The sequence below is a fragment of the Squalius cephalus genome (genome assembly GCF_949319135.1).
Source record: "Squalius cephalus genome assembly, chromosome: 1".
Classification (NCBI taxonomy): domain Eukaryota; kingdom Metazoa; phylum Chordata; class Actinopteri; order Cypriniformes; family Leuciscidae; genus Squalius; species Squalius cephalus.
The window spans coordinates 6,631,062-6,658,538 of record NC_137122.1 but is presented as its reverse complement, the minus strand read 5'-3'; the positions used below and the strand labels follow the sequence as shown (position 1 = coordinate 6,658,538).

General features: G+C 37.1%; 1 protein-coding gene and 1 long non-coding RNA gene across 3 annotated transcripts in view; one reads left to right on the top strand and one right to left on the bottom strand.

Annotated features, from left to right (window-relative positions):
- LOC307156174 (uncharacterized protein) overlaps window positions 1-27,477 on the top strand; it is a 66,944-nt gene that overhangs the window by 27,054 nt on the left and 12,413 nt on the right. Inside the window, exon 1 of one of the 2 annotated variants that reach the window (XM_079867404.1) lies at window positions 25,150-25,167. The exons of the other annotated variant lie outside the window; for it this stretch is intronic. The gene's annotated coding sequence lies outside the window, so the exon portion shown is untranslated. Of the gene's footprint in view, window positions 1-25,149; window positions 25,168-27,477 lie in introns of those variants that run through there. 2 annotated transcript variants of the gene reach the window in all.
- Window positions 736-2,230, bottom strand: LOC307156672. Its single transcript, XR_013820770.1, has 3 exons — window positions 1,994-2,230; window positions 1,308-1,414; window positions 736-1,016 (listed from the first exon to the last, which is right to left on the bottom strand). It is a non-coding gene; the product is annotated as an uncharacterized lncRNA (long non-coding RNA).

Below are 27,477 nucleotides of genomic sequence, written 5' to 3'. Positions count from 1 at the left end.
TAATGGAGCGTTTCTAGTGTTTGAACTTGGACTCAAATATAAAGAAGAAATGCGGTCAGCGCTTAACTCAAGGAGTTCAGCGAAGTTGGCAATATTCACATAGGCTATTCGAACTTCCCGGATCAATATTCTTGAGCTAAACGTTGTTAGAACACAAACGACACCTATTTACAATCACAGTAACCTAGACAACGAGCTACAACCCTTTTTCTCCTCAAAACGAGCTTTATAATATAGGCTAAATGGATCTCTATGAGCAGGCGGCTGAGAGACAAGTTCAAACCCAGCAAACATTTGGACGTTTTATGACTGTTGAAAAGACATCCGTCCGAGACGTCCCGTCATGGTTGAAAAATAGTTCCAAAATGAAAGTTGAATTGACGTCTTTGACGTCGTGTGGCCGTGAATTCCACGTCTTTTCTGCGCATCCCTGGACGTCGACATGGGTTTATTTTTTTTGGTTCTTCTGGATGTGTATAAGATATATATATATATATATATATATATATATATATATATATATATATAATCATGCATATAAAATAATCACACCCATATTGTGTAACAACGTGAAAGGCAATCATTTAGGCTATTTTTACACTATCTGAACTTGACAAAGGTTCTAAAAAGGTCCAAAATCGGTCCGGTTAGACCTGGACGTCTATAAAACCGTTTAATCACGTGTACGTCAAAACATTATTTGTGGACTGAAGCAAAAAATTGTGCTATAATTTAGCACAACATTTTATTGTGAATATTACATTTGAATTCTTCCAGTTGTTAGAAATAATACAATGTGGTAAATTCTGTGGTAATGGCATTTTCTGTTAAACAGCCATAAATACAAGTTTTTAGAGTCTATGAAGTTTGTTTATGGCTTTATGGTTTTTGTTTTGTTTATGACTCATCTTTTAAATCCACCACCCTCAGCTGTTCCTGAGCGTTCTTCAGGTGTCCCTCCACTGCTGCATCAATGTCTGAGTCTGGAGCATTTGGGCTCCACCTCATCACAGCATCTGAGGAAAGAGAATATGGTTTAAAAAAAAAAAAGAAAAAGGCTAATTTTTTAGGTAAATGACATACTTTTTTTGAAAATGTCGATAGATAACCATGTTATTTTGCTGCATAATAATCTTATGCCAATAAAAGATGTTCTGCATTAAACAGGGTGTGTAACTGTAAAAGTGACAAGGACATTTCTGATAAAGACAGGTGGTCTTTTAAAGAATGTCCCCTGAATAGATAAAAGTTAACAATAAAAATTACATTAATATTAGATTTTTTTTATGTCATAAGGCCAAAATTACCTTGCATTACATCGTACAAAGGCGTCCGTATAGCGTTGAATGACTTCTTTTCAATTTGGCCACCACTCCTCATATTGAAAATCGCCATTAAGGCGTTTGGCATCATTCTGTGAAAGAAATTACACAGGATTACTTCACCTCAAAAAAACAAAACAAAAAAAAAATCCAAGTAAAGGTCAATTTAGGGGAGACTGAATTGACAACGAGCGAAAACAATGGTATCAATACTTGGTTAAATACTTGTACTTCTAACAAAAGTTGACAACAAACACCAAATAAGCCAGTGTTTTAAACACACCATATATAGTTAGTTAAATTTTATTTCTGTGTCATGCCAAACATTTGGCCCATCCCACATGGGATTACAAGACACCACAAACTTATTCAGCAAACATCTTCCGATCGCATATACAAATCATTCGGAGAAATACATGAATACAAATATATACATACACACACAGCATATACAAACGAATCCTCGTCTACAGATCATCTCGATAAAGAGCTTTTTTCCTCTTCTCCCAGGCTTTCTCAAGATAATTGGCAAATTTATATGTTTCACATGTGAACAGCCATCTCAGTCTTTGAGCATCATCCATATTTACCAAATCAATCTCTGATTTTATCTTACAAAAAAACAAAAATCACGCTGTTCACAATAATTAGAAATATATAATATTTCTTACTTTCACTTTCGGTTGACATGGGGTAAGCGCTCCTTGAGGGTCTGGTGGCAGCTATTTCAAAATGTAAAGATTTGTAAAATGTAAATTCAATTTTGGATAGGACAACCCCATGGCTGGAAAAGACCATTAACACACATACCCTCACTTCTGTGCTCTCTCCCGAATGCAGCGGTCAAGAGGCAAGACAACATTAGGAAATTCTGTTAATGAAAACAAAACACACACAAACTTAAATAAGAGGGTAGTTAAATAAAAACAGTAAACAATATTGTTTTATTTGAACTACTATTTTACTATTTATTTTAACTAACTATTGTAGCCATTGTTGTAAAGTTTTTCTTTCTTCAAAGCAGAGACCAGGAGACTTGAGATGGATCTTATAAGCAGAAGATATTTATTCTTCCAAGTAGTCTGTAGTTCATCATCATCATCAAGACTAACTCAAGAGAGTTGCCTTGCAAATTTATATACATTTAGGGGGAGGGATTTACATTGAGGTTGAACAAAGCATGCAAATTAGGTATACAGGTTAAGGTAACACTCTAGACTGTGAGGGTCTGGCCAATCCTAATTCAATCAGCATAAGGCTCCAAGAGCCATTTGGGTAATCATTCGTGTGCTAATCCCATCAGTCTGAGTGAAACTGGGGCTCGAAGAGCCATTAAAGAAAACAGGAATTTCAACTTTGCTGAGATCTTAACCTTAAAAGCTAAAATCAGTATTCTTCACTGTGATGTTATGTAAGGAAGCATATCTGAAAACATATTCTTAAATTTTAACCCTTCAGTCCCCTCTTTGAGAGTTCTTAAAATAACTCTCACAAAATACAAATTTAGACACTTAAAAGTTAATTCTTGTAACTGGTGTAAGTTACAGGCACATAGCAAGTTCATTCTTGTAACTTGTGCAAGTTACAGGCACGTATAACTTATTCTGTGTTGTTCATCTGTAATTACATGCTGACACAGAAACAAACATGCAATTTAGGGTCCGTGAATTCTCTGCGTTGTGTATTTTTCATTTTCTTTTGTGATGGTTCGTTCAGCAGTGGGTCTGGTTGTCTTCTTGAGGTTGGGGCTTCATACGCAGATGAGACGGTCGTTGCATATGGATCTCGAAAAAGCCATCAAGTTTTATCTGCACACTGTAAGACAGAAAACAGAAAACCAGAGAGCAGTATTTCTTCAAAACACTACGGTTGTAGCAGTTTAAACACTATGGTTCTATCGTTTTTAGAGTCTACTGTTGTCGTTTCATTCTTTCCCTATTTCTTAATTTATTTGACACCTATGGACCAGTGAGGTAAGGATGGACTGAATGGGGAAAGGCCTATGAGGTAGTGTCTTCACCCTGGGTTCACCCCCGAACGCCTGTTGCGTCAGTTCTTCCCAGGGCACCTCACTTGTCCGTGTCCTATTCTGTCCCTGTGTTGTGTACACACTGTACAGTGTGTGAGAAAATTGGCACATTTCCATTCTCTAGTGAAACATCAGTCCTAATAAACATCATTAACAGAGAATGGTGTCTGATTGTAATGGTCTGTGGCTTAACATTTAAGGCTGTGAGTATACTGAATGTCCCCCAAACAAAGGCTGAGACAGTCACTTTCTTTTTGTTCTATTAAACAAAAAATAAGTCTTTTCATCTTTGTTGTGAGTTACTGGGGAAATTAAGCATTCACAGCCTAAATGGCTAACACTGTATCAAGTTGCCCCACAAGTTTAACGAGGAGGGGAGGGGCTGCTTCAGATTATCAAGCAGGCTAAGCAGAAGCTGAGTAACCTTATTTACATCTTTAAAGTTCTTTTTGCTTTTCCTACACTCATTTCCAAAATGTCCGTGCTTGCCACAGTAAGAACAACTGGCTTCTCTAGGGCTTTTGCGTTTCTTTTGCTTCTCTGAGTTAACCTTAAAGGATGCTGCTGCAATTTTTACTCTTGCCTTGACATCAGAGTCTCTTTCCCAAATAGCTAAACTGTCCAAGTTGTCTTGCAGGGTTCTACTGGACCATGTTAATTCTAAGTAAGGCAATGCATTTTTATGTTCTGACAGAAGACCATCGGACCATGCGCGAACTAGAGGACCATTATGACCTAACACCTTCTCTGGAGTGTCAGCAATTCCGCTGTAAGCGGCAGCGGTCTGGCAAAATCTTTCTGTGTACTCACAAACAGTTTCATCCTTCTTCTGTACACAACTAGTAATTTTCAACCAATCCACTTTCGGTCCAACAATGTCCTTGAACACTTTCAGAACTTCATCTTTACTGGCTTGTTGCAGTTCAGAATTGTTTACAGCACTTTCAAAATCATTGAATTCTGAATCAGTCAAGATCTGTGATATTAGCTGGGTGACTTCAGCTAGAGTCATATCATAGAGTCGCATCTTTTTGGACAACTCTCTCCTAAACTCAGAAAAATTTCTTTGCACTGATGGCAAACTTTCAGCAATTCTCTCAATATCTTTAGGACCTAAAGATGTTTTGACTGCTTGTGGCTGCAATATGGGGGTTGCAAATGAAACTGTATCAACACCTTTTCCCTGAGGCTTTTGTCTAGCTACGCACACTTCAACTGCATTTACATCTGCATTGACATTGTCCTCTATACTATCAAAAGACTGTAAATCAGGATAGCTTTCATCTGACTGGTGGTCTTCTGTGTCACATTTGGTTGAGGCCTTGAGGCCCACCGTTTTCGTGAAACAGGACACTTGAGTAAGCAATTGTTTGTTCTGTTCTTTCAACTTATCTATACAACGAGCTTGTTCTTGTACAATGGATAAGCTAAATTCTCTGTGACAGAAGACAATGCCTTTAACATCTTTCTTCCTGATACATGCACCCAACACTTTCTTGCAATCTTCAATTGACCACACTTCGTCTGCCTTAATGCCAAATTTCTTTGTTAAATTCAATCTGACTTGCTCAGTCACTATTGTGTCCATGTGTTCTGATAACAAAGACTTAAACTCATTGTCTGTCCATAAAGGGGTAATCTCTCTAGTACTTTTCCTAAACATTTTGTGAATTTCTGTTACCACAAACAAACACTAAAAAACTTCTCTCTACTGTCTTGCAAACAGAGGGTACAATCTTATTAGCACATGAGGCTAAATCTTCTCTAGCTTACAAAGGTACAAACAATATTAACATGTAACTGTTAATCTTCCCTGTCAACAACAGAGGATCAATTTCATCTCTAAAAGAAAACTTTTTAGAGGCTTATCTTTAGTTAACCAAACTCTACAGCTGTTTGTTAACTACTTCTCTGAACGGCGCAGAGGAAAACATTTGTACTGGTCTGCATTGGTTCTTTGAAATGGAGTGAAAACTCACCGAATCGTTGGTTGTACAGAAAACATTCGTCTGGAACTCAGTCAGCTTTGTTGAGATCTTTGAGCTTGAAGTTTCAAGATTCAGTCTGGGACTCAGTCAGCTTTGTTGAGATCTTTGAGCTTGAAGTTTCAAGATTCAGTCTGGAACTCAGTCAGCTTTGTTGAGATCTTTTTTGGAGCTTGAAGTTTTCAATCTGGAGGAAGCTGGAAAGATTCAGTCTGGCAATCTTTGTCAGATCTTTTGTTGAGCTTGAAGTTTCAAGATTCAGTACTTTGAGCTTAAAATTCTTTGAGTTTCCTTTTTCTCCATCCGGGTCACGGCACCATCTGTTGTAAAGTTTTTCTTTCTTCAAAGCAGAGACCAGGAGACAGTTGGGATCACGTTCAACAGAAGTTATTCTTTATTGAGAACTCCACTGTACGCGGCTGTAGAAACTTCCAACATGATCTGATCTAACATAACTTTACATGTTATCTTATAGGCATTTTAGGAGGAGGGACTTTTGGGGGTGGAGACAAATTCAAACAAAGCATGCAAATTAGGTATACAGGTTAAGGTAACACTCTAGACTGTGAGGGTCTGGCCAATCCTAATTCAATCAGCATAAGGCTCCAAGAGCCATTTGGGTAATCATTCGTGTGCTAATCCCATCAGTCTGAGTGAAACTGGGGCTCGAAGAGCCATTAAAGAAAACAGGAATTTCAACTTTGCTGAGATCTTAACCTTAAAAGCTAAAATCAGTATTCTTCACTGTGATGTTATGTAAGGAAGCATATCTGAAAACATATTCTTAAATTTTAACCCTTCACCATATAATAATCATTCACAATGACTAAATCCAAGGTAGCCAACCCTGGTCCTCGAGAGCCACTCTCCTGCTTGTTTCCAGACTATCCCTGCCCTACTTCCTGCTGACTAATAATGGATCAGGTGTGCTGTCAGTCAGAAGCTGGAATGGCAGGAATAGTTGGAAAACAAGCAGGGCAGTGGCTCTCGAGGACCAGGGTTGGCTACACCTGGTCTACATATGTTAAATTGTGAAGTGATAAGAAATGTACACTTCACAGTGTAATACTGCATTAGTTACTATAAAATTAGCTGGCTGTACTTTAGCTTTTTCTTGAGCAATGACAGACATTATATTTGTAACTGTATGAACAATTATTTAGAAAAATGTATGTTTGTATTGTGTATAAAATAAGATGCGAATCACAAAGTTCTCACATAAAATGGGACTTGGATGATAATGCAGAATTTGGAACTGGAGACAATAGACATTAAAAACAAATGGGTGAAACATATTTAAGGTAAGAAAGGACACCTTAATCAATAAACACCATAACTATATGGTAAAAAAACACACACACCTTTGTGAAGGACATTAAACAAGAAACAAATGCAATGTCTCTTTGGTTCTGCCAGATGGCCTGGAGAAGGATTTCTGAATTCTACGTCTGACAGATGGCTGTTCGTTATGTGACCCTGAAAGAAAAATTGCAACTTAATGTAATTTCGTCAAGCACAACAAACAAAATCACGTTTTAAAAATTTCACTGAAGTGATTACAAAATTGATAATCTTAGAGTATGCTTAGATAGCAACTTTGTAACAGAACAAACCTGAGCCATTAACTGCCTTAATATAGAGAGCACATAAACTGCCCTCCAAGTGACAATAATACACTCACAATACATGCCAAATATGATCAAAAACTGAAGATTCGTTCTTTGCATACACACAGGATTTATATTCATTATGCAAAAAGGCACGGCCATAAAGCATTACTTAAGTATTTAAAGCTGAGGCCATAGGTGAGGAATCAGGTAAAGTTAGTCTCCTTCCTGATACTTGCCTATTTTCATTGTGCATTACCTCACCTGCACAAATAGTTAAAGGGTCATTTCACCCATTTGAACATTGATTTTTATTTAAAGTGGGTCATATATGTAGTCGAAATGTAAAATAATTTTTGAATTTGGTGCCTTCGTGACCGAGAAAAGACAAAAAATAACTTCAGAACGCATTTGTATGAAAGACAACAACTCCCACAATGCACCACATTGCACAGCTCCGCAAGCCACTCCCACTAATCCAGAAAGCGCATATCTGCCTATAAGAGAAATCACTCTTCCGTCTACAAGGCTAGCTACTACCAGAGCTTGAAATTCATTTCACATTCACACAAAATGTCTAGTTATTTGGCGAACTCATATAGTGCATTACTCCTCGTTTGTATTTCTTTCGAAAAGGTGAATTATTGCATGGTACCTGGATGTTCAGTCAGAACATATGCGGTGCGAAACTAGGATAGTTCTCAACACAAACGTCCGTGTCCTCGTCTGATTCAGAGATTTCGTCCAGGAGAAATTGTCATCGTTGAAATTCTTTGCCGCAGACTCTATCTCTGTGTTCGTAGCGGTTCGTAGCTGCATTGTGAGATCACCGGCGCCACCAGTCCGCCCTAACTCGAGCCAGTCCGGGCTCCTCGTCCGCGGCAGGCAGGTCTTCTGCCTCGGCTGCTCTTCGCTATAATGCGGCTTGTAAAGGTAGCCACAAACACCTGATTCAAGCATCAGACTTCCGAAATCCTCTTCTTCTATATCATATTGAGCACTCTCCTCCGCTATTGTCATAACTTTACATCTGTCTCCACAGCGCCTGTTAGCTTAGCTTCAAACAAGATGGAGGATATTGCTTTCAGTTTCAGAGAGTAAAGTCCCACCCACTGATCTGTAATAGGTCTGTAGCGTGAGCGCGCCCCACCCTGGGAAAGATGAGAAACTAGTGTCTGTAGTCTTAACAGAAATCCCCCCCTCTAACACTTCCTCCTACAATGACGCAAAATGACGATTTTTGCGTCATTGTAGGAGGAAGTGTAAGAGGTAAATAACAGATTTCTCCCGTCTCAGGGGAAAATGAGAGAGTGTTGCACGACCATTCAATAGTATGACTGGGTTTCTAACAATGCAAAGCTTAATGCAAATGGGTGAAGTGTCCCTTTAATTTTATGGTAGTGTAAGATATAAACACAATAAACCACACTAAATCACAGAAACTATTTGTGATATGTTAACATTTATGCAAAACACCTCCTGACTCATGAAATATCCGAAATGGTCCGAACTAATAAAAGGTCCGTAAGCACAAACGAGTAGCGCAGTTTCGTTCCGCTTTCATTCTTTTTTTTTACCATTCGCTTCACCGCCAGAAAAAAATTAGCCTGGTTCTACCAGACTCTCGTACATTTAATTTGTACAAAGAGTCTGGCCCCTCTCCATTGACAAGCGTTAACTTCATTGAAGGCAGGTACTCTGTTGAAGCTAGGGATGGCTGACGCGAAACAGTCGTTCCGAAGCTTTGCGAGATCCCGAAGCGCAGATGTTTCGAAACACTGATCCGAAGCGTGATTCAAAACACCCATGTCACGTGACTATGGCCAAACAAAGCCTCAAAGTGTTTCACATACCTGTATTTACATCCTGTTTTCGGCTGAAGTCCACAGTAGTCGATTGTCGAGTTCACGTGCATAGGTTATCACGCGAGTGAACTCGGCAATCGACTACTTCGGACTTCGACCGAAAACAGGAAGAAAATACAGGTATGTGCGCTGGCTGAATTAACATCACTTTTATTCATATCTTTCACATCTACTGCAGTCAGATTCACCATGTTCACTCTGAAGGAATCACTCACATGGCTGGGCACTTGTAATGACACATCAAGGATGCTAAGAGGCTAAAAGCAGGTTTAAAACTTGCCCCATTGAAGTTAACAGGGTGCAAATTTTAAAAAGAGGATAACACGGTGTAGGCAACACCGATTTTTGTCGTTGTTCTCTGTATTGACAGCACTCCAAATTTACAAAAAAATGAGCTCAATGTTAAAATTGACCGGAGTTCTCCTTTAAGCGCGTTGGTCCAGAGGATACTGCAGGAAGAGGCCCTCGGATGTGACGAGACCATGCCCAGTCTGTAAGTGCTGACTGTGTTGTCTTGGTTCATTGGAATGTTAATGGATGGACGCTAAATAACTGTAAACTTAGAGCGCATCTGCTGTTGTCTCTTGAGCCAGACATTATTTCTCTAAATGAAACTCATTTATCTATACTTACCCCCGAACTCAGTGGATTTACTTGGATTGGACATAACAGGGTGGCACACAAAAAAGCAGTAAAAGCCTCTGGAGGTGTGGGTATTTTTGTTAAAACCGGCTTTCTGAACTATTACATTATAAAAGCCATTGATAAGACATTTGATGGAATTTTGTGTTTGCGCTTTAAGCATATTGTTTCTCAGTATTCCTTCATGGTAATTTCATGTTATTTATCTCCAGAAACCTCACCATGGGGTCGTAATGCGGATCTTTTTTTTGCTCATTTGCTGTCATTAATATATGCTGCTGATTTCGATTTCTATTTATATATGTGGGGATTTAAATAGTCGCATTGCGCACCTTAGAGATTATGTTGATGAAGACGACATCCCCCCCAGAGTTGTCTTGGATGCAGGCCTAAATAAACAGTTTCATTGATTTTCATTTTCATCATTGAGATTCTAAATGTTGTGTTCTGAATGGAAGGGTTAATCCTGAAAATGATGGCTTCACCTCTGTATCAGTCAAGGGGAGGGGGTTGTGGTGGATTATTTAGTGATCCCACATGTGGACTTAAAAACATGCTCTGAATTTAGTGTTTTTACCCCTCATGACCTGGTGGACAAAAATGGGCTACAGGAGATAGATATGATAGATGATAGATGTAGGCTTCCTGATCATTCTGTGCTTTATCTGCGTTTTCAAACAAAGCAGATTCTGTGTGTTGGGAATGATATCGAGTTTGGTCTACAAACTAAAAGGTTGATAAGAAAGTTGCATGATAATTTTTTTGATTCTGAAGTGTGTGATAATGCTCTAAGTGTCATAAGAGAGGAATTACAACTTGGAGAAAAAACACAGGATAATATGAATTATTGTTATGAACGTCTCTGTATGGTATTAAATAAGGAAATTAGCAAATATGGACCCAAAAGTGAAATGTATAGTAGAACTAAACAAAGGCAGTATAAAATCAAACAGCCATACTGGAATAATGAACTGCAGAGTGTGTGGCAAAGTCTTCGTATGGCTGAGAAAAAAATACTTGAAATGTAAAGATCCCTCCTCAGGGCAGGAGTTATACAGAGCTTTTAGAAGTGGTCAATCTGAATTTGATAAAAAGCTCAGAACTTACAAAAGGAGTTGGGGGAATGTTCTTCAGATGGAACAGTTTCATAATAGTAATTCTAAATACTTCTGGCAAGAAATAAATAAGCTTGGGCCTAAGAAGAAAAAAACTATCCCACTTGAAATTATCACAGAGAGTGGAGAATCTGTCTTTCAAACTGATCAGGTGTTGGAAAGATGGGATTCAGATTATAGCAACTTGTTTGCTAGTAGCTGCTCCTATCAGTTTGATGACCAGTTTTTTATAAATACCTGTAAGGCCAAGGCAGTTCTCGAAGGGAACAATGTTAGTCCACCACTGCTGTCAACAAATGACTTGTTAAATAGTGACATTACAGTGGCGGAGGTACAGAAGGTAATTGAAAAAATTAAATTACAAAAAGCTGTGGGAGAAGATGAACTGACAAATGAAGTTCTTAAATGTCCCAAGCTTTTGAATACTCTGCACTGTTTGTTTACAAATTGTTTTTGTAGTGGTGTCATTCCATCAGGGTGGTATAAATCAATCATCAAGCCAATCCCCAAGTCTTGTCAGGCCGACCCTAGAATACCTCTAAATTACAGAGGCATAAGTTTATTGAGTACAGTTTATAAAGTTTATTCTGCCATTTTGAACAATCGGCTAAAACAAGGAGATGTTCTCTCTCCAACGTTATTTGCTCTTTATGTTAATGATTTGGCACGAGAAATTAAAACGGCAAATCTGGGAATAACTATTGAAGACCTTAATCTTAGTATTCTTTTATACGCTGACAATATTGTGTTGATTGCAGAAAAAATGTTGAAAATTATGAATGATTGGTGTACCAAATGGAGACTTACTATTAATTTAGAGAAAACACAAATTGTGCATTTCAGAAAGCCATCTACCTGCCAAAGTGATTATGCATTTTATTTTGGTCAATCATTGTTGAGCTATTCTGCAACATACACTGTAAAAAATTAAACCGTGATTTTTACGGTAAAAAAACGGCAGCTGTGGTTGCCAGTACTTCACCGTCATAAATACGGTAGCAACGTTATTGGTTTTACAATAAACTTAAAATTTACAGTAATAAACTGTAATTCATTATCTGATATAATGTGAATTTACCGTCCTATTGAAGTATTAATATCTGTTTTGTACCATAATACACTGATAACCACCAATCACAGCAGTGATGAGAGTCACATGATCAACCAAAGCTCATCACAAGCAGCTCTTCTACAAGAAAGTTAAAGAAGCTGCACAATGTCATTCACACAAACATTAAACACCATCACGGTAACACACATGAAATTTTAAAAATGCATTAAACATTAATTTAACAACATTAAATGTAACACAAAACTCTAATGTACATAACTGCACTGTAAAACTTTTCGCTGTAAATTTACAGTAAAATACTGGCAGCTGGGTTGCCAGCCACATACTGTATTTTTACAGACCTAGTACTGTAAACAGAATTTACAGTACAATACTGTAAAACATTGTACTGTAAATTTACAGTAAAATACTGGCAGCTGGGTTGCCAGCCACATACTGTATTTTTACAGACCTAGTACTGTAAACAGCATTTACAGTACTGCACTGTAATTACAAAATACAGTACATACCACATAATTTTACAGTATTATACTGTTGTCTACAGCAATAAATTGTATTTTTACAGGGAAAATTGCTTTAATTACATAATTAAAAATATTATACTTTGAACTTTCAAAAGAGTAGTAGTCACACTAGAAAATAGAAACCAACAACATTCTTTGGGTTTTAAAACATTTATTTTAAAAGCATTTTGGCTTTTTTAAACATGTAAAATGTTATTTGAACATCACTTGGCACTTAATAATGCAGTAATCTTGTAATAATGCAGTAATCTTGTTAACCTTTAACAAATTGAAAGTTTTGTCTTATCTGAACATATTTGGCTGAAATGCCAGCTGTATTTGTTTTTTAAACATGTAAAATGTTATTTGAACAACACTTAGCACTTAATAATGCAGTAATTTTGTTAACCTTTAACAAATTGAAAGTTTTTTTCTGAAATTGAAAGTGACCTAGAAAGAGTCAAAAAAGAAAAAGAACAGAAAACCCAAAATTGGCTGAAATGCCAGTTGTATTTTTATAAATGGAATTAACGATGCAGTAATCATATTTACTTTTAATGCACTTGCTGACGGGATCTAAACAAAATTCCATTCAAAGTCTGCAAGTTTTCTCAGAAGTGAGGAAACCTGTGGGCTTACAGTGGTGTTCTTCTTTTGCACAACGTGGCCAGTTCTCTTTGAAGTCACTTTTCCTCTCTTTGCTTTTGATCCACGCTCAGGATTGATGTCCAGAAAGCGTCTAAAAGGCAGAAAAAAAAAGAAAAAAAGAAATATTATAGACTGTGTGTATATATTATTTATTTATAATATTAACAATATCATCCCTTCATCACAGGTACTGAATCAGGTCCCATCAGAGTTTCGGTGGTCCCGGACGTCGAGGTCACTTCAGTGATTTGAAAAAAAGCACGTAAAAGTCCTGACAGAAAGCGATGCATAAGGATAGTGTAACAACGATGTAGTGTCCCAGTTCCAGTAATACACTAGTATTTTGTTGGTAGTACCAGTTTGCAACAATTATTAGTTAACACTAAGTTGTCCAAAAAAAAATTCAGCAACACTGTGTGATTGCGCAAGCTTTTACGGGCTTTTCCCAAATCACTGAAGTGACCGGAACGTCCAGGTTATCAGTAGCATTAGCTATCAGGCAAGTGTTATTTAAATAAACTCCTGATGTACTTACAAACTTTCCAATGCCTCAATTTATGAGTACAGAACCTATTTGTACTACTGTATAAGTTTGGTACCATTCTGGGCATTATTAGTGGGGTAATTTACGAGATACAGCCTTGGATCCATTAGCGCCTGCACTAAACCATCCGGCTGATATCTCTAAATAAGCTCTTACTTTAATAATGAAAAAAAGCTTCTGGGGGGTGTTTAGCTCTAAGGTCATGGTGCAAAGGACCCTAGGTGGAAATTACTCTGAACCGTCTCTTTAAATACCCTAATTTTACTAAGGCCTAGACCTGGCTTAAGGCCTGTCTGCACTGCAAAAAATGCTTTTCTTACTTAGTATTTTTGTCTGGTTTCCAGTCCAAATATCTAAAATATCTGTCTTCTTTTCTGGGGAAATAAATCAAAATTAAGTGAGATTTTTTTAAGAGAAAACAAGCAAAATTATCTGTCCATGGGGTAAGAAAAAATATTTTAAATCAAACAGGAATTTAGTTTTAAGCAAAATCTCACTTAATTTTGATTTATTTCCCCAGAAAACAAGACATAATATCTTATGGCATTTTACTACTTCAGTAAATGCATCTTGATTTAAGATTTTTTTTATATATATATATATATATATATATATATATATATATATTTGGACTGGAACAAGACAAAAATACTAAGTAAGAAAAGCATTTTTTGTAGTGTGTGAAACCAGGGCCATATTGTTATTCCCAGTAGTCAGCGCTCGATGGTGTTTTATGCCCCCAATGGCTCCTTAGAGGCAGCTAACCCTACCCTCAACCTTAAACCTACCCATCCCCTCGCTGCCTGGAAGGCGACGTTGGGGGCATAAAACACCAAAGACCGTAGTCAGCTGTACAAAACATTTGTGAAAAAAAAGAAGAAGTCCTTAACAAATACTGTCAAGAAAGGTTAGTGACAATTCAGTCTAAAATATATGAATGGAAAATTCGTAATGACTAACCTCTGAACAAACTCAAGAGTGCATGCTGCCTCTTCCTGGTACTGCAAGTTGAAATTATAGAAGGAGGCAAACAGCGCTGCCAGGCCAGTGATGAAGTTGGACTGTGCTCCTTCACACACAACTTGACCCTCCAAACTTAACATCCAGCGCTGGTTGCTTAGAGATTGACCTGTAATAAAAATAAAAAACAGAATGAATAAATAATAATAATAATTAAAATAACTTGTGGGTTCCACTGTGGTTCTATGTAGTTGTCTATTCATAGTTCTAAATAACTTAAAATAACTCTGAAACACCATTCACAGGATTCACCATTTCATTCTGTCTTAGTAGTGTTTTTGGGTAGGGTTCATCAATACAGTAATACTATAATTTAATTTATAGCAATGAGCTGGTGAAAGGAAAGTAGTGTTAGAGTTTGTTAGCTGGACTTAACGACACAATTTTGCTGAACCCAGTTGATTCTTCCATAAATATGTTGCCAATTAAAATCTGTTTTATATTTCTCATACCATCACCACTCTCTACCTGAAAAAGTCATATGATATTGGTAAAACACCCCACTGCAAAAAATCCTTTTCTTAGTATTTTGTCTTGTTTCCAGCCGAAATATCTACAAGTTCTTACATCAAGAATAATTTACTAGACAAGTAAAAAATTATTGTCTTGTTTTCTGAAAATGGTTTGCTTAAACTTTTTTTTTTTTTGCAAAAACATTTCAGAAAACAAGACCATTTTTACTTCTTCATGTAAGAATTTTTAGATATCTGGATTGGAAACAAGAAAATAAATACTAGTTAAGTAAAACATTTTTTTTTTGCAATGGGGCAAGTAAATGATGACTTGCTTTTCATTTTAGGGTAAAACTACTCCTTTAATGTTTACATACCAAGAAATATTAGGCGTGGACTCTCTGGCAAATGAAGAGATTGCTGGACATCAGATGGAGTCGCAAATTCCTGAAACAAATTTTTAAAAAGACAGCACAACCATGATCAACAGAACCAAAACATAAAAGAGATTACAGATAAATGAAATTTGTCTCTACTTACATCTGCTTGAAGGAAAACACCATCTAACTTCTCTTTGAAGTGTGCAAGGAGTAATTGTAGGACCATGGCATCCACATCATTTCCACCTCTGGAGAGTATGCTTCGAATGTCATCATTGGTTGGTTTGCTTTTGAAAAACTCAATTATGATTTGTCCACACTCCTGAATAGACAATTCCAAACATCTGAGCACTTTTTTGTCAGTAAGCTGTTCAAAATGGCCATATATATGCCTCTGTGTGAAGAGATAAGGCCATTTGGTTTTTATATCTGCAATTGTAGGGGATGGGGTTGCATTGATCATGTGACGCTGAAGCCAATAGGTTCCCTCCATGAGCTTGCAAACGTCTCCTCTCTCTGCTCCAGAGATTCCTTCATGAAGATGCATCTCCTCCATCTTCTGACGTTTCGCTTCAAGACTGTCATAACTTTCACCAGGTGGAAGAGCAGGCTGCCATCTTGTACAACCATACGAGTCAGTGGAACTTCGTTTTCTAGTAGATTCAGTGTCACTTCTTTGGATCCTATGATGACTTAGTGTACATGTTCGATTCAAATGCTCTATGCGTACTTTCAGCTGTGAAAGAACAGATTCATATCCACCCCCAACCTGCTTGTCACCCAACATGTCAGCAAAAGACTTTGGATACTGGCTCACTATTTTGCGAGCAACAGTAAGACACTGTGATCTGGTGGGGTTTGTGTCATGTTTTCTCATTTCGTCAGCAAGGATTCTAATCATCTGTCTTCGGTCAGAAGGAGAAGGTCTCTGTCCATTCTCAACAGCACTCTTTATACCGGCTGGCATTAAGTTCCAGGGAATTTGGAAATTTTCAGTCCATGAATGTGACGCACTGGTTGATGCTAGACTGCTTGATGTTGGCCTTAAGGAGCTTGATGGAGGTGAACCAAGAGTAGTGTTTGTTTCGGGGGGAACCGAGGGGAGAACCTCAGCAGGTGGCAGTACCACTGTGCAGTTTTGATGTTCTGTGTAAATATATAGATATATATATATATATATAATCAGTTATTGCCTCAAGAATTACACTTTAAACAGTACTGGAATGCATTGTGACAATTAAAAGGGATAATTCACCCAAAAATGTACATTCTGTCATTAATTACTCACCCTCACGTCATTCCAAACCAAGACTTTTGTTCACTTTGGTACACAAATGAAGATCTTTTGGATAAAATCTGAGAGACTTCTGTCCCTCAATAGACAGTATACGCAACTTGCACTTTCAGTACAGTAATCCATATGACTCCAATGGTTTAACCTTAATTTTATGAGGCGATGCAAGTGCTTTGTTTAACCCCAAATACAAAAAAAAAAAAACATAATGTACCACTTTATTTACAAAATAATAATCTCCAATGTACGTTCACAAAACAATGTCTGCTCTCACGTCAACACAGCATGGCATGCATCATGGTGCTTTAGTGAACATACCTTGGAGATTAATATTGTGCAAATAAAGTTTTTTGGGTTTTTTTGGGGTGCAAACAACACTCATGTTGCTTCATAAAATAGAGGTTACACCACTGGTGTAACATGCATTACTTTAATGTCTATGGAGTGACAGAATTTCTTTAATTTCATCAAAAATATCTTTGTGTACTGAAGATTGTCTTGCTTGTGTGGAACGACATGAGGGTGAGTAATTAATGACAAAGTTTTCATTTTTGGGTGAATTAACCCTTAAATCATATACTCTATTAGTTTTTTGTTTTTTTTAATATACATTATCTTTACCTTGATTTTTCCAGGAACTAAGAAGTTTTCTGCATTGGATAGGTCGTATAAACTCCAAAATGTCATCTTCTTTTACATAAACCAAATCATCCAAGCCTTCGACACCTTGGTCCATGAGCTTCTCAACCAGCTGGTTGGTTACATCTGGAGATAGGCTTGGCAACACCGACAATACAGTATCTTTCAGGACTTCTTTCATTCCAGACATTATTCTAGAATTGGGAAGGAATGATGGAGAACAATTACTGACAAGCCACACAATGAGTATTCAGGCAGAGGATAGTAATCCAGTAGGCTGTCTTGATTTATGCAAAGGTAGCCTTGATCTTGTGATGTCAAGCAATGAACTCCCTGGTCTATAAGACAAAAAGACTGACTTTTCTTTGTGACAAAATACACATTGCAATTGTCATGTACAAGAATTAACTGAATGTTCCCAAATACAATTCCCTCATCATTCTTCTGCAAAACAACATGCATGTTTTTTTTGTAAAGTGTTCCCTTTACAGTCACTTCATTAGATGCTACTGTATTCCCTGGCTGAAAGTTAAGACAGGCAACAGATCCTCGAATGTCATCATTGTAGTCATTAACATGAAACTCTATTCCCCTCTCTGCCACAACATTTTCAGGGAAAGGGCTTCCTGCATTTAGGTAAGCCTGCAGAAGTTGATGTCTTTCTGCCAATGTAGCACTCAGGTTCTTGAAATTGTGCAGTTTTCTCGCACACTGTTTAAAGTATGAGTGCTTACTTTCAAAGCGTAGCGTCCATAGGCGAATAAGTGGACCAAAACGATCGGTGAGCTCAGGATAATGACACAGGTAGTGGTGCTTTGGCTTAAGTGGATGATTTGGAAAAGCCACCTTTCGAGTCTCAATATACTCCTCTATTAGCACTGATAAATATGCAATCTGACTAATATTAATGGAAGGAGCACAGATGAGCTCTGCTATCTGTCTGAGTTGAAGTACTAACTGCCATACCTCATTTTCAGTTGGATTGACAATCTTTTCCCCAACCAAAAGAGGTAAAAGCCGGAGAAGGCACCAATTCTGAACTGCATGCCCACTTAATTTCCCAGTACCAGGAGTCACCTCAACTGGTTTATCACGTGCATCATTCCCAAGATACTTTAACTGGCTAATGCGACGATTTAGTTCAGTGTATGTGAACTGTTTCTCCTGATTCACAAGATGACCGATGTACAAAGCAAGGTCAAATGACACAACACCTTCAAAAAGATCGTGTCCAAGACAGGGAGGTAATCCTGGCTGACAAACGTGAAAATATTTCAGGTTATTAAAGGGAGAATTATATTTGACACCAATTGCAATTTCAGTTTGATCAGCATCCAAATCCTTAAGATTTTGCTCATACGACTCCACAGTTCTTGTTAATGCCTTTGTTAGGGGAGCTGAGTTAAATGTCTGACGGTCTATTTCACAATATCTGCAAAAGTGTTTACTTTTACTGAAATTTTCAACAAAGCCACCAATGTAATGTGATCCAAGGTTATCTCCAGCTATGGCACACAATGTACCTTTGTGCACCTTTCCATCAGCTAATTCAACACCATTTTCCTCAAGGTCTTTAAGGTCTTTTACCAGAGTGGCAAAGACCAAATCTTGTCCAAAAAATCTAAAATCTTGTTCCCTACACAGCAGAACTAGCTGCATAGGGTCAATGCCTGACCTACAGTGAGGCAACAGGTTTGCAAGTGTCATGTAAACGGCAAGAATTTTGTGCTTTTTCTTACCAGACCCAAGTGGATTGGCAACTTCAAAAGCATCTTCATACAAGATTAAAGCTAATGAATCTTTATCAGTTTTAAACAGCATATTTTCATCAATATTGTTGCCATCCCATACATCAGAGAGGATATCTTTTGCTCTGACTTCAGATCGTGAATTCTTATGTTGTTCTATCACTGATTTACAGCAGAACAGTGCTTCTAAGCTTTTCTTAATAGGAATATATTGAGCAAAGCTTTCCTTGCCAGATTCATTTTGACCAAGACAGACTGGGACAGGATCCACAAACTTAAAATTGTCTTTATAAAAAGACTTTCTCCTCTTATCAGTGCTAAGTGCATTAATATTAGACTTCCGAAAAAGATCATCAGTTTGCAAGACATCAACAACGCTCTTTATATCATTTTCAGAAATACCAAGCGCAGTCAATTTTTCCCTTAGCTTGAGTAGCAAATGAGACTGGCTAATATCATGGATGTCTTGCATCCCATCAATTACTGACTGAATCACAGATGAGGGGAGAATATGCTTTGCCTGTAACTTGAGATAAAACAGAGCCATGTTTTTCAAAAAAAGAGATTCATCTGCATTATCTGGCAATAGTGCATTCTCCAACTGCTCTATGCCATCACCACAATCATAGAATTCAGACTGTGGATGTGAGTGTTCAGCCATGTTAGATACCTCACCATGCGGCCTCTGTACTGAAACATTAGACTGCAGTATACTATGACGCAACCTTTCTGCTGAAGATTTTCGATGATTCCTGGATAAATGTGAAGTCAATGTAGATGCTACAGAAAAGCTTTTATTACATGTAAATGGACATGGCACTCTGGTGCCTTCTTTGATATGATGTTTCAAGTGTAAAACGAAGTTTTTCAAATCACTGCACTTTTCTTGACATGTACCAATGTCACAGACTAAAGCATCAATTCCTAACTGCTCAACAGATGTCTTTGAGGGCCTGTCTTTGTGATCCCTGAATATGTGAGCCTTAAAAGCAGTGAACTTTTTAAATGTTCTGGAGCAATCAGGAATACCACATTTGAAAACAGTATTTGGAACATGACTATGGATTTTCATGTGCTGGCAAAATGCTGACAACGATTCAAAAGCACAATCACAGAACTGACACCATGGCATTTTTGTTAACACGTGGAATAGCCTAACTGTAACAATACTAAAGCACTTACTTTAGCACTGGATTGTCATCATTCCAAAACCTGAAACGAAAACAAAATACATATTAATAAAAAGCAGATCATCCAAATGGCATGGTAAATGTTGCCTACGTGAAATATCTAAGTTAACGTTAACTTACTTGGTAAAGAGGTGGAACGAGTGATTTTTTTTTTTTTTTGCGCGGTAACAACCACGTTTATAAAATCAAACCATTCGTGTAAACAATATAGAAATGAAACGCATATATATGTATATATATATAAAAGCAGGTCATGCAAATGAGATGGTATGCTGTCTATGTGGAATATTTAAGTTAAGTTACTTGGTAAAGAGGTGGAACAGAGTGATTTTTTTTCCGCGGTAGCAAACCACATTTATAAAATCAAACCATTCGTGTAAACAATATAGAAATGAAACGTATAACGTTATATATGTATATATATAAAAGCAGGTCATGCAAATGACATAGTATGCTGCCTATGTGAAATATCGAAGTTAAGTTAGCAGCTAACGTTAACTTAACTTACTTGACAAAGTGATTTTTTCCCCCGCGTTCGCAAAATCAAACTATTCGTGTAAACGATGTAGAAATCCGAACGCAAAAAATAGATTGGCTTACCGTATCAAGTTGAACAATCTTCTCAAGCTCTAAAATCCACTTTTGGTCACAGATGCAAGTTTGATGACAGATTCTTCCTCCCGTCTTCATGTGACGTTAACATTTTCTGCTGTCATGTTTGAAAGATGCTCACAGAAGCTAACACGAACCGAAGCTCACACGAACCAAAGCTCACAAAAGTTAAAAGATTAATCACAAATTCACAGAAACTGTTATTGATTAAAGGAATAATTATTCTTCAGACCCGCTGACAAATCAAGTTTGCCTGTACTGTCTACTCTGATCGCATCACGTCTGATCTGAATTGACCGCGAAAAAAATCAATCCCACAATGCAATGCGTTTACAGTATGATACTGTATTACGAATTTAGTAGGATGAAAACAGAAATGTGCTGTATATTTACAGCTGTTCTGTAAAAGATACAGCCTTATACTGTATTATGGAAATACAGTACAATTCTGTAAGAAATTCGCTGTAAATTTACAGTAAAGTTTTACAGTGTGATCAGAACAAACTAAGAAAACTATGAAGAAACATAGTTATTTCAACAAAAATACATCAAATGTGAAGTGTCACACAGGGAATTGTGGGAACGTCAATTTAAGTTTTTTTGACTGTAAATTATACAATGTTCATTTTCCCTTTCAAAAACTGTAAATTTAACGGTATTTTACAGTAAAATTGTACCATTAGATCTATCACAGTTATTTACCGTATATAGTATGGAAACTTTCTGTTAACCAATTAACAGTTTTTAACTGTAGGATTTTTACAGTCTTTTAAATCACGTTAAAATCACGATAATTTTTTACAGTGTATAAGTACCTTGTCTTTGTTTTTCAAGAAAATATGAGTTTTTTTGTGGGCAGGAGAGTTTTGGGGGAATCTGCTGGAAGGGCATTGGGGTCTGTGGTTACTAAGATGAAGGTATGTCCTGATTTGAGTTTCCCTATATTCACGCGGCTGTATGATTTTATGGTTGCACCTGTGCTGTTTTATGCTGCTGGGGTGTGGGGATTTATGGAAAGTCCTGAGTGTAACTCTGTTCAGCATAGAGCTTTACGTTGTTTTCTCGGTGTTCATAGGTTCGCCCCTAAGGTAGCTGTAGAGGGAGACATGGGTTGGGAGCCTTGTGTGGTGAGGCAAAGGGTTAAAGTGTGTAGATTGTGGAATCGCTTGGTGAGCCTACCTGACTATAGACTTACCAGGAAAGTCTTTAACTGGGATAAAGTCAATGGGCACCCCTGACTAAAGATGTTCATGAGATCTCATATAAAGTAAACTCTCAAATTTTGTTTCAGAATAATTTACAATTTAAAATACCTATTATAAAAGAAACATTATTTGATATTTATAAAAAGCAGTGGGAGTTAGAAGTGTTAAATAAACCTAAACTGAGAATTTATGTGCAGTTCAAGGTCTGCTTTTCCACAGAGCCCTATGTGAATTGTAATATGAAAAGGAGACAGAGATCCCTGTGTGCACAGCTCAGAGCAGGAGTGCTGCCTTTGGAGGTGGAGGTGGGTCGGTATAAAGGGGTTCCTGAGGAAGGCCGGCTTTGTGCTGTCTGTGATTTGAGTTTGGTTGAGGATGAATTTCATTTTATGTTTTACTGTCCTTTGTATTATGATTTGAGAAATGTTTTGTTTGAAAAGATTAAATGTAAGAATCCTGATTTATTTTGGTTATCTGAAGGGGATATGTTGGGCTGGTTGTTTAGTAATGACTGGTTTAGTGTGGCAACATTTGTGGAGAAAGCTTGGACTTTAAGGCAAAGAACGCTCTATCCCAAGATGTAATGATATTGTCTATAATGGTATAAGGTCTGCTTTTCATTTGAAATGTCAGTGTCTTATAAGCCCATGTGGGCTGGGCACAAATTCTGTGCATGACACTCAAAAAAATAAAATGAATGAATGAATGAGTCCAATTCATAGCATCACTTATGTTACACCCCTGAAAAAGGGGAGAAATAATCACAAGAGTGATATGGGTGTTTCCTCACTGAAAACTTTAGTGTTATATTTGCAAAAATAATACATTTTACAAATCAACAGATGTACAGCAAATAGTAGTTTTGTAGGTATATGGCTTATTCAAGTCACAACAGCATACTCTATAATTCACTGGAACATATACTAATTTTGTCAATATAACTTTAGCTGTCAATCATGCACAACGTAGCTTTAGCTCAATAAACAATAACTACATTTATCACACATATCAATAAAGTGCTTGAAAGACATTATACAAATAACACAGCAAAATGGATTATTAACTGTGTATCTGTTAATTCACAATTGACATAGAATGGCGGCTGCTCTCGTTACAAAGCTATTTTTCTCTGTAACCGAGCGGGGGCTCCGCTCACACACGCATATTTTAAACTCTGCAAACTTAACTCTCACTTACTCAAAATGTTACTAAAACACACCTTCAACACTCTTAACATGTTAACTCATTATTACATTTACTCAACTCAGTTTAATATCTACAACGTACCTGAAAAAGGGGAGAAATAATCACAAGAGTGATATGGGTGTTTCCTCACTGAAAACTTTAGTGTTATGAGGAAAAGACCGCGATTTCCCCGGAGAAAAGGATTGGAAGACAAAAGCAATCAATCACGGGCGCATAGATTAAGATCACTTTGGCGATCACAGATTAACACCTTTTACCCGTAAATTAGGCACTACAAAATGAAGTAATCAATATAACATTTACATATTCCTCTTATGATTGTTACCCTTTGTACACATGTCAGATTTTAACTTTTTAACACAATTATATGAATTGTATGAAATTATATGAAATCCTTATTACTAGTACTGAACGCATGAGCTTTTTAACCTTAAATATTTTAAGATACTCACATCCTATTAATTTAATAAAACCTTTTAACCCATAACAGTACACAGTACAGTAAGTATTTTCTTTAACCTGTCACACTTACAGTTATAAGAGTTCCAATATCATTCAGTCAAGGGACGTCACAAGTGTTGAATATGTCTGCACAGTCTTCAGAGCTTTACAGTTCTTTGAATATTTTATGGAGTCCAAATATTCATTTATTTCACTTTCAAATACAGGAAAAAAATCCTGAAAAAAGCTGTTGTCATGGCTTTTCATGCCTTTTTGCACCTCCCTTTCTTCATGTGTTCAATACTTTTTCCCTGTGTCATTTCACATTATTACACATAACTTAATTTCTGAGCTTATTTGTTTTGGTTTCTTTGTATGTACTGATTCCTTGGGTTGTTATCAACATCTGGTGAAAATTTCATGTCAATAGCACCTTTGGAAATATATTTACTGTGAAAAATGGTGACGTGTTCAATACTTATTTCCTCTGCTGTATATTGAACTACACGTAACTAAAAGTCAAAATAACAATTATACATGCAATCCCAGAGAACTGTGGACATGTACAAATGTATCTGAATGCATTTTTAGGAAATGTTCTGTGTTACATATTTTTACCGATTTATCCCGTCCTACCGCGACTATTTTTGGCCAGGGACACGACGTTGCCATCGGACCGATGTTTGCTGGGCTTTTTCCAAGGCTCGCCAAAATTGTGGCTTGACTTGATACACAGTCTAATGGTCTAATTCTGACAAAATCCAAATTTTAAACATCCTTTGCTGTAGCGATTGTATGGGCCTTATGCGTAGCCTACACTTCCTATTTGAGCCAGTGCAGATGTATGATGAATGAGCAAAGTTATTTCAGAGCAAGATCGCCCCGAGTGTAAAGCCAAACGTGATTTGTGGCCGTTATCTGATTGGCTTGAGTAAACGGTGGGTGGAGACCACTTTGTGGATTTCTCTGCACGACGACGCTAGAAGTGTTTCAAAATCCACAAATGCGTGAGGGGATTCGCTAATGCACAAGAAGAGATTCACAGATACATGCAGCGATTTACAAATGCACAGAAAGCGGTTCACAAATAAATGCCAGGCAGAGTTGTGTTTGTAAAATAATAAAACAATTGTAATTTTTTTATTTGCAAATCTCATTTAATTTATTTGTGAATTTGATATTTTTTTGTGAATTTCCTTACATTTATTTGTGGATCTTAATCAATTTATTTGTGAATTTGATATATTTTTTTGTGAATCTCTTTACATTTATTTGTGAATATTAATCTATCTATCTATCTATCTATATATCTATATCTATATATATCTATATATATATATATATATATATATATATATATATATATATATATATAAAGCAAAAATTCTAACACCATAATCCTCCTCTGCCTATTCTGCCTATTTTGGGCTTCACTTGAAAAAGTTCCTTTCACCTTTAGTAACTGGTAACTGGAGTCACTTCAGTTCAAAAATAATACTAATGGAAGGCTACTAGTGAAGCTGAATCTGCGTGGCCCTGATTGGCTGCGGGGGTGTCCCGTACGCGCGTGCGTTGGAGGGCGATGACGTCACCGCTCGCTCGCGCCGTCTCTTCCGTCATTGAGAGTTTCAGCGTCGAGTCTTCTGAGGTGAGGAGAGCAGTTCACGGTATTTCTCACATTTACACAACCGTCACACACACTTTATACAGTTTGATTAAGCGACAGGCTCATTTCTGTATTGTTTTCATCGATCGCAGCGATACTTGTGCGTCTTTTCTGGCGTCTTCCTTCTGAAATAAACATTTAGTGCAGCAGCAGCGAGCATGAGGAGAATATGTTGAGTTCATTCAGACCTGAGCGATGTTGTGTTCGTTTGTGTGATTGTTTCGTCAAGTCAAACGTTAAAGTTTGAGATCTATGAAGGGAATGGATGGATTATATCGATCTCAAGTGTCATACTGGAACAGATCTGCTAAATGCTTTACTTTATTTTACTCTTACATACAGCCTATAATGAGCCACGTGAGACATTAAATCAATAGCCTAGCTGCTCCTTAAAATTATAGCGTTTTACTCTTCGTACAATAGTGCTCTGTGGTGCTCTTTATTTTCAAAAGTGTTATGGTAATTTTCAGTTTCTGCGCATATAAAATGTTATTATAATGATCTAACTTATAGTGATTAATGAATCATAACATTAAACTATATTTTAGATTAGATTAGATAAGATTTTAGATTAATTTGGACATATTATGCTGCTGTAGTTATTTATCTGTAGTAGGGTTGGGCGATATGGCTGAAAACTGTATCACAATATGAGTAGGCCTAGCCTAAGTGTTTCATATCGATATTGATAATGACCTATTTAAAGGACCAGGAGAGAAATATGTTACATTTAAACATTTTTTATTTTAAACTTAACCCTCCTCTGATTATAATCCCCTCAGTTATAAAGGCAGAAATGTCAACACAACCATGGAACACACTCAAATAATTATAATAATGTAAACATAAGTCTAAAATCACAATGAACACTTAACAATTATCTCTTAACATTAAGGTGCAAAATTAATAAATGCGTAAGAAATGCTTAATAAAGAGTAATAAAATAGTGCAAAGTGTTAAATAAACATAGAGAAACCGACGACGGTCTTGCATAATTTGCAGACGACATTGGTCTGACTCAGGGCTGGACTGGAACAAAAAAATCGCCCCAGGCATTTTGGCCAAGACCGGCCCACTATATGATCATAAACACCACCCATCTTTGCACGCCCTTAATTATATGCATACCAAATCATATTTCCTTAAAACCGCTAATGTCATGTAATGAGTGAGTATAAGAATGAGTGAGAGTTAACAGATGAAATAAGTAAAAATGTGACATAATTAATACAGTTGAACTATACTCCACAGCGGTGAATCCTAAAACAACTTATAAGCTGCATTAGCATAGCAATACCAGTGTTTCTCACAGGATTTGTTAAATCTGTGGTGGGTGGACCTCGGTAGGGCTGAACGATATGGACAAAATTTCATATCTCGATTTTCATGCCAGATATCTCGATATCGATACAATACAATATGACTACGCAAGTACTAAAAAAACAATAGGCTACATGTATTCCCAGTTACGAGTTGGAAAAACACGGGTTACAGGTTGCCTGTAACGTGGCATAACAGATGATCGGTTCACGTGCCGCTTGAACTCTGTCAGCGATTTGTCAAGCACCAAAACCGTGTTTATTGTTTGAATTTCATAATTAAATCGACAGAATCTGAGAGCTGAGAAAGTAAGTTACAAAAGTAACTAATTACCAGGGAAAGTAACTATTGCGTTACTTTAAAAAAAAGTGTTTAAATATAAGAAATTTCTTGGATACCCCCAATATGAAATGTTAAATGAATTAAATGGACACTAAATAGAACACTGTATTATTATAAAACATTGTACACTTATCTACACTAATTTAATGTTGCTGTGGGACAATGTAAGAGACACCTATAAACTTATACTAAAGGTGCCCTAGAATGGATTGTTTTATTATTTTATAATGTTTCCTGGGGTGCCCTTATAATGTTAGTATGTTTTTTTTAGATCTAAAGTTGTTATAATTTAGAAATAAAAGGCATATTTCCTAGCCAGATTTCAACCCCTGATTTGAACACTCTGTTTGAAGGGGTGTGTCTGCTGTGAGACTTAAGTGTAAACGCCCACTGCTGTGATTGGCTGCTGTGAGACTTCAGTGTAAACGCCCTCTGCTGTGATTGGCTGCTGTGAGACTTCAGTGTAAACGCCCTCTGCTGTGATTGGCTGCTGTGAGACTTCAGTGTAAACGCCCTCTGCTGTGATTGGCTGCTGTGAGACTTCAGTGTAAAAGCCCACTGCTGTGATTGGCTGCTGTGAGACTTCAGTGTAAACGCCCACTGCTGTGATTGGCTGCTGTGAGACTTCAG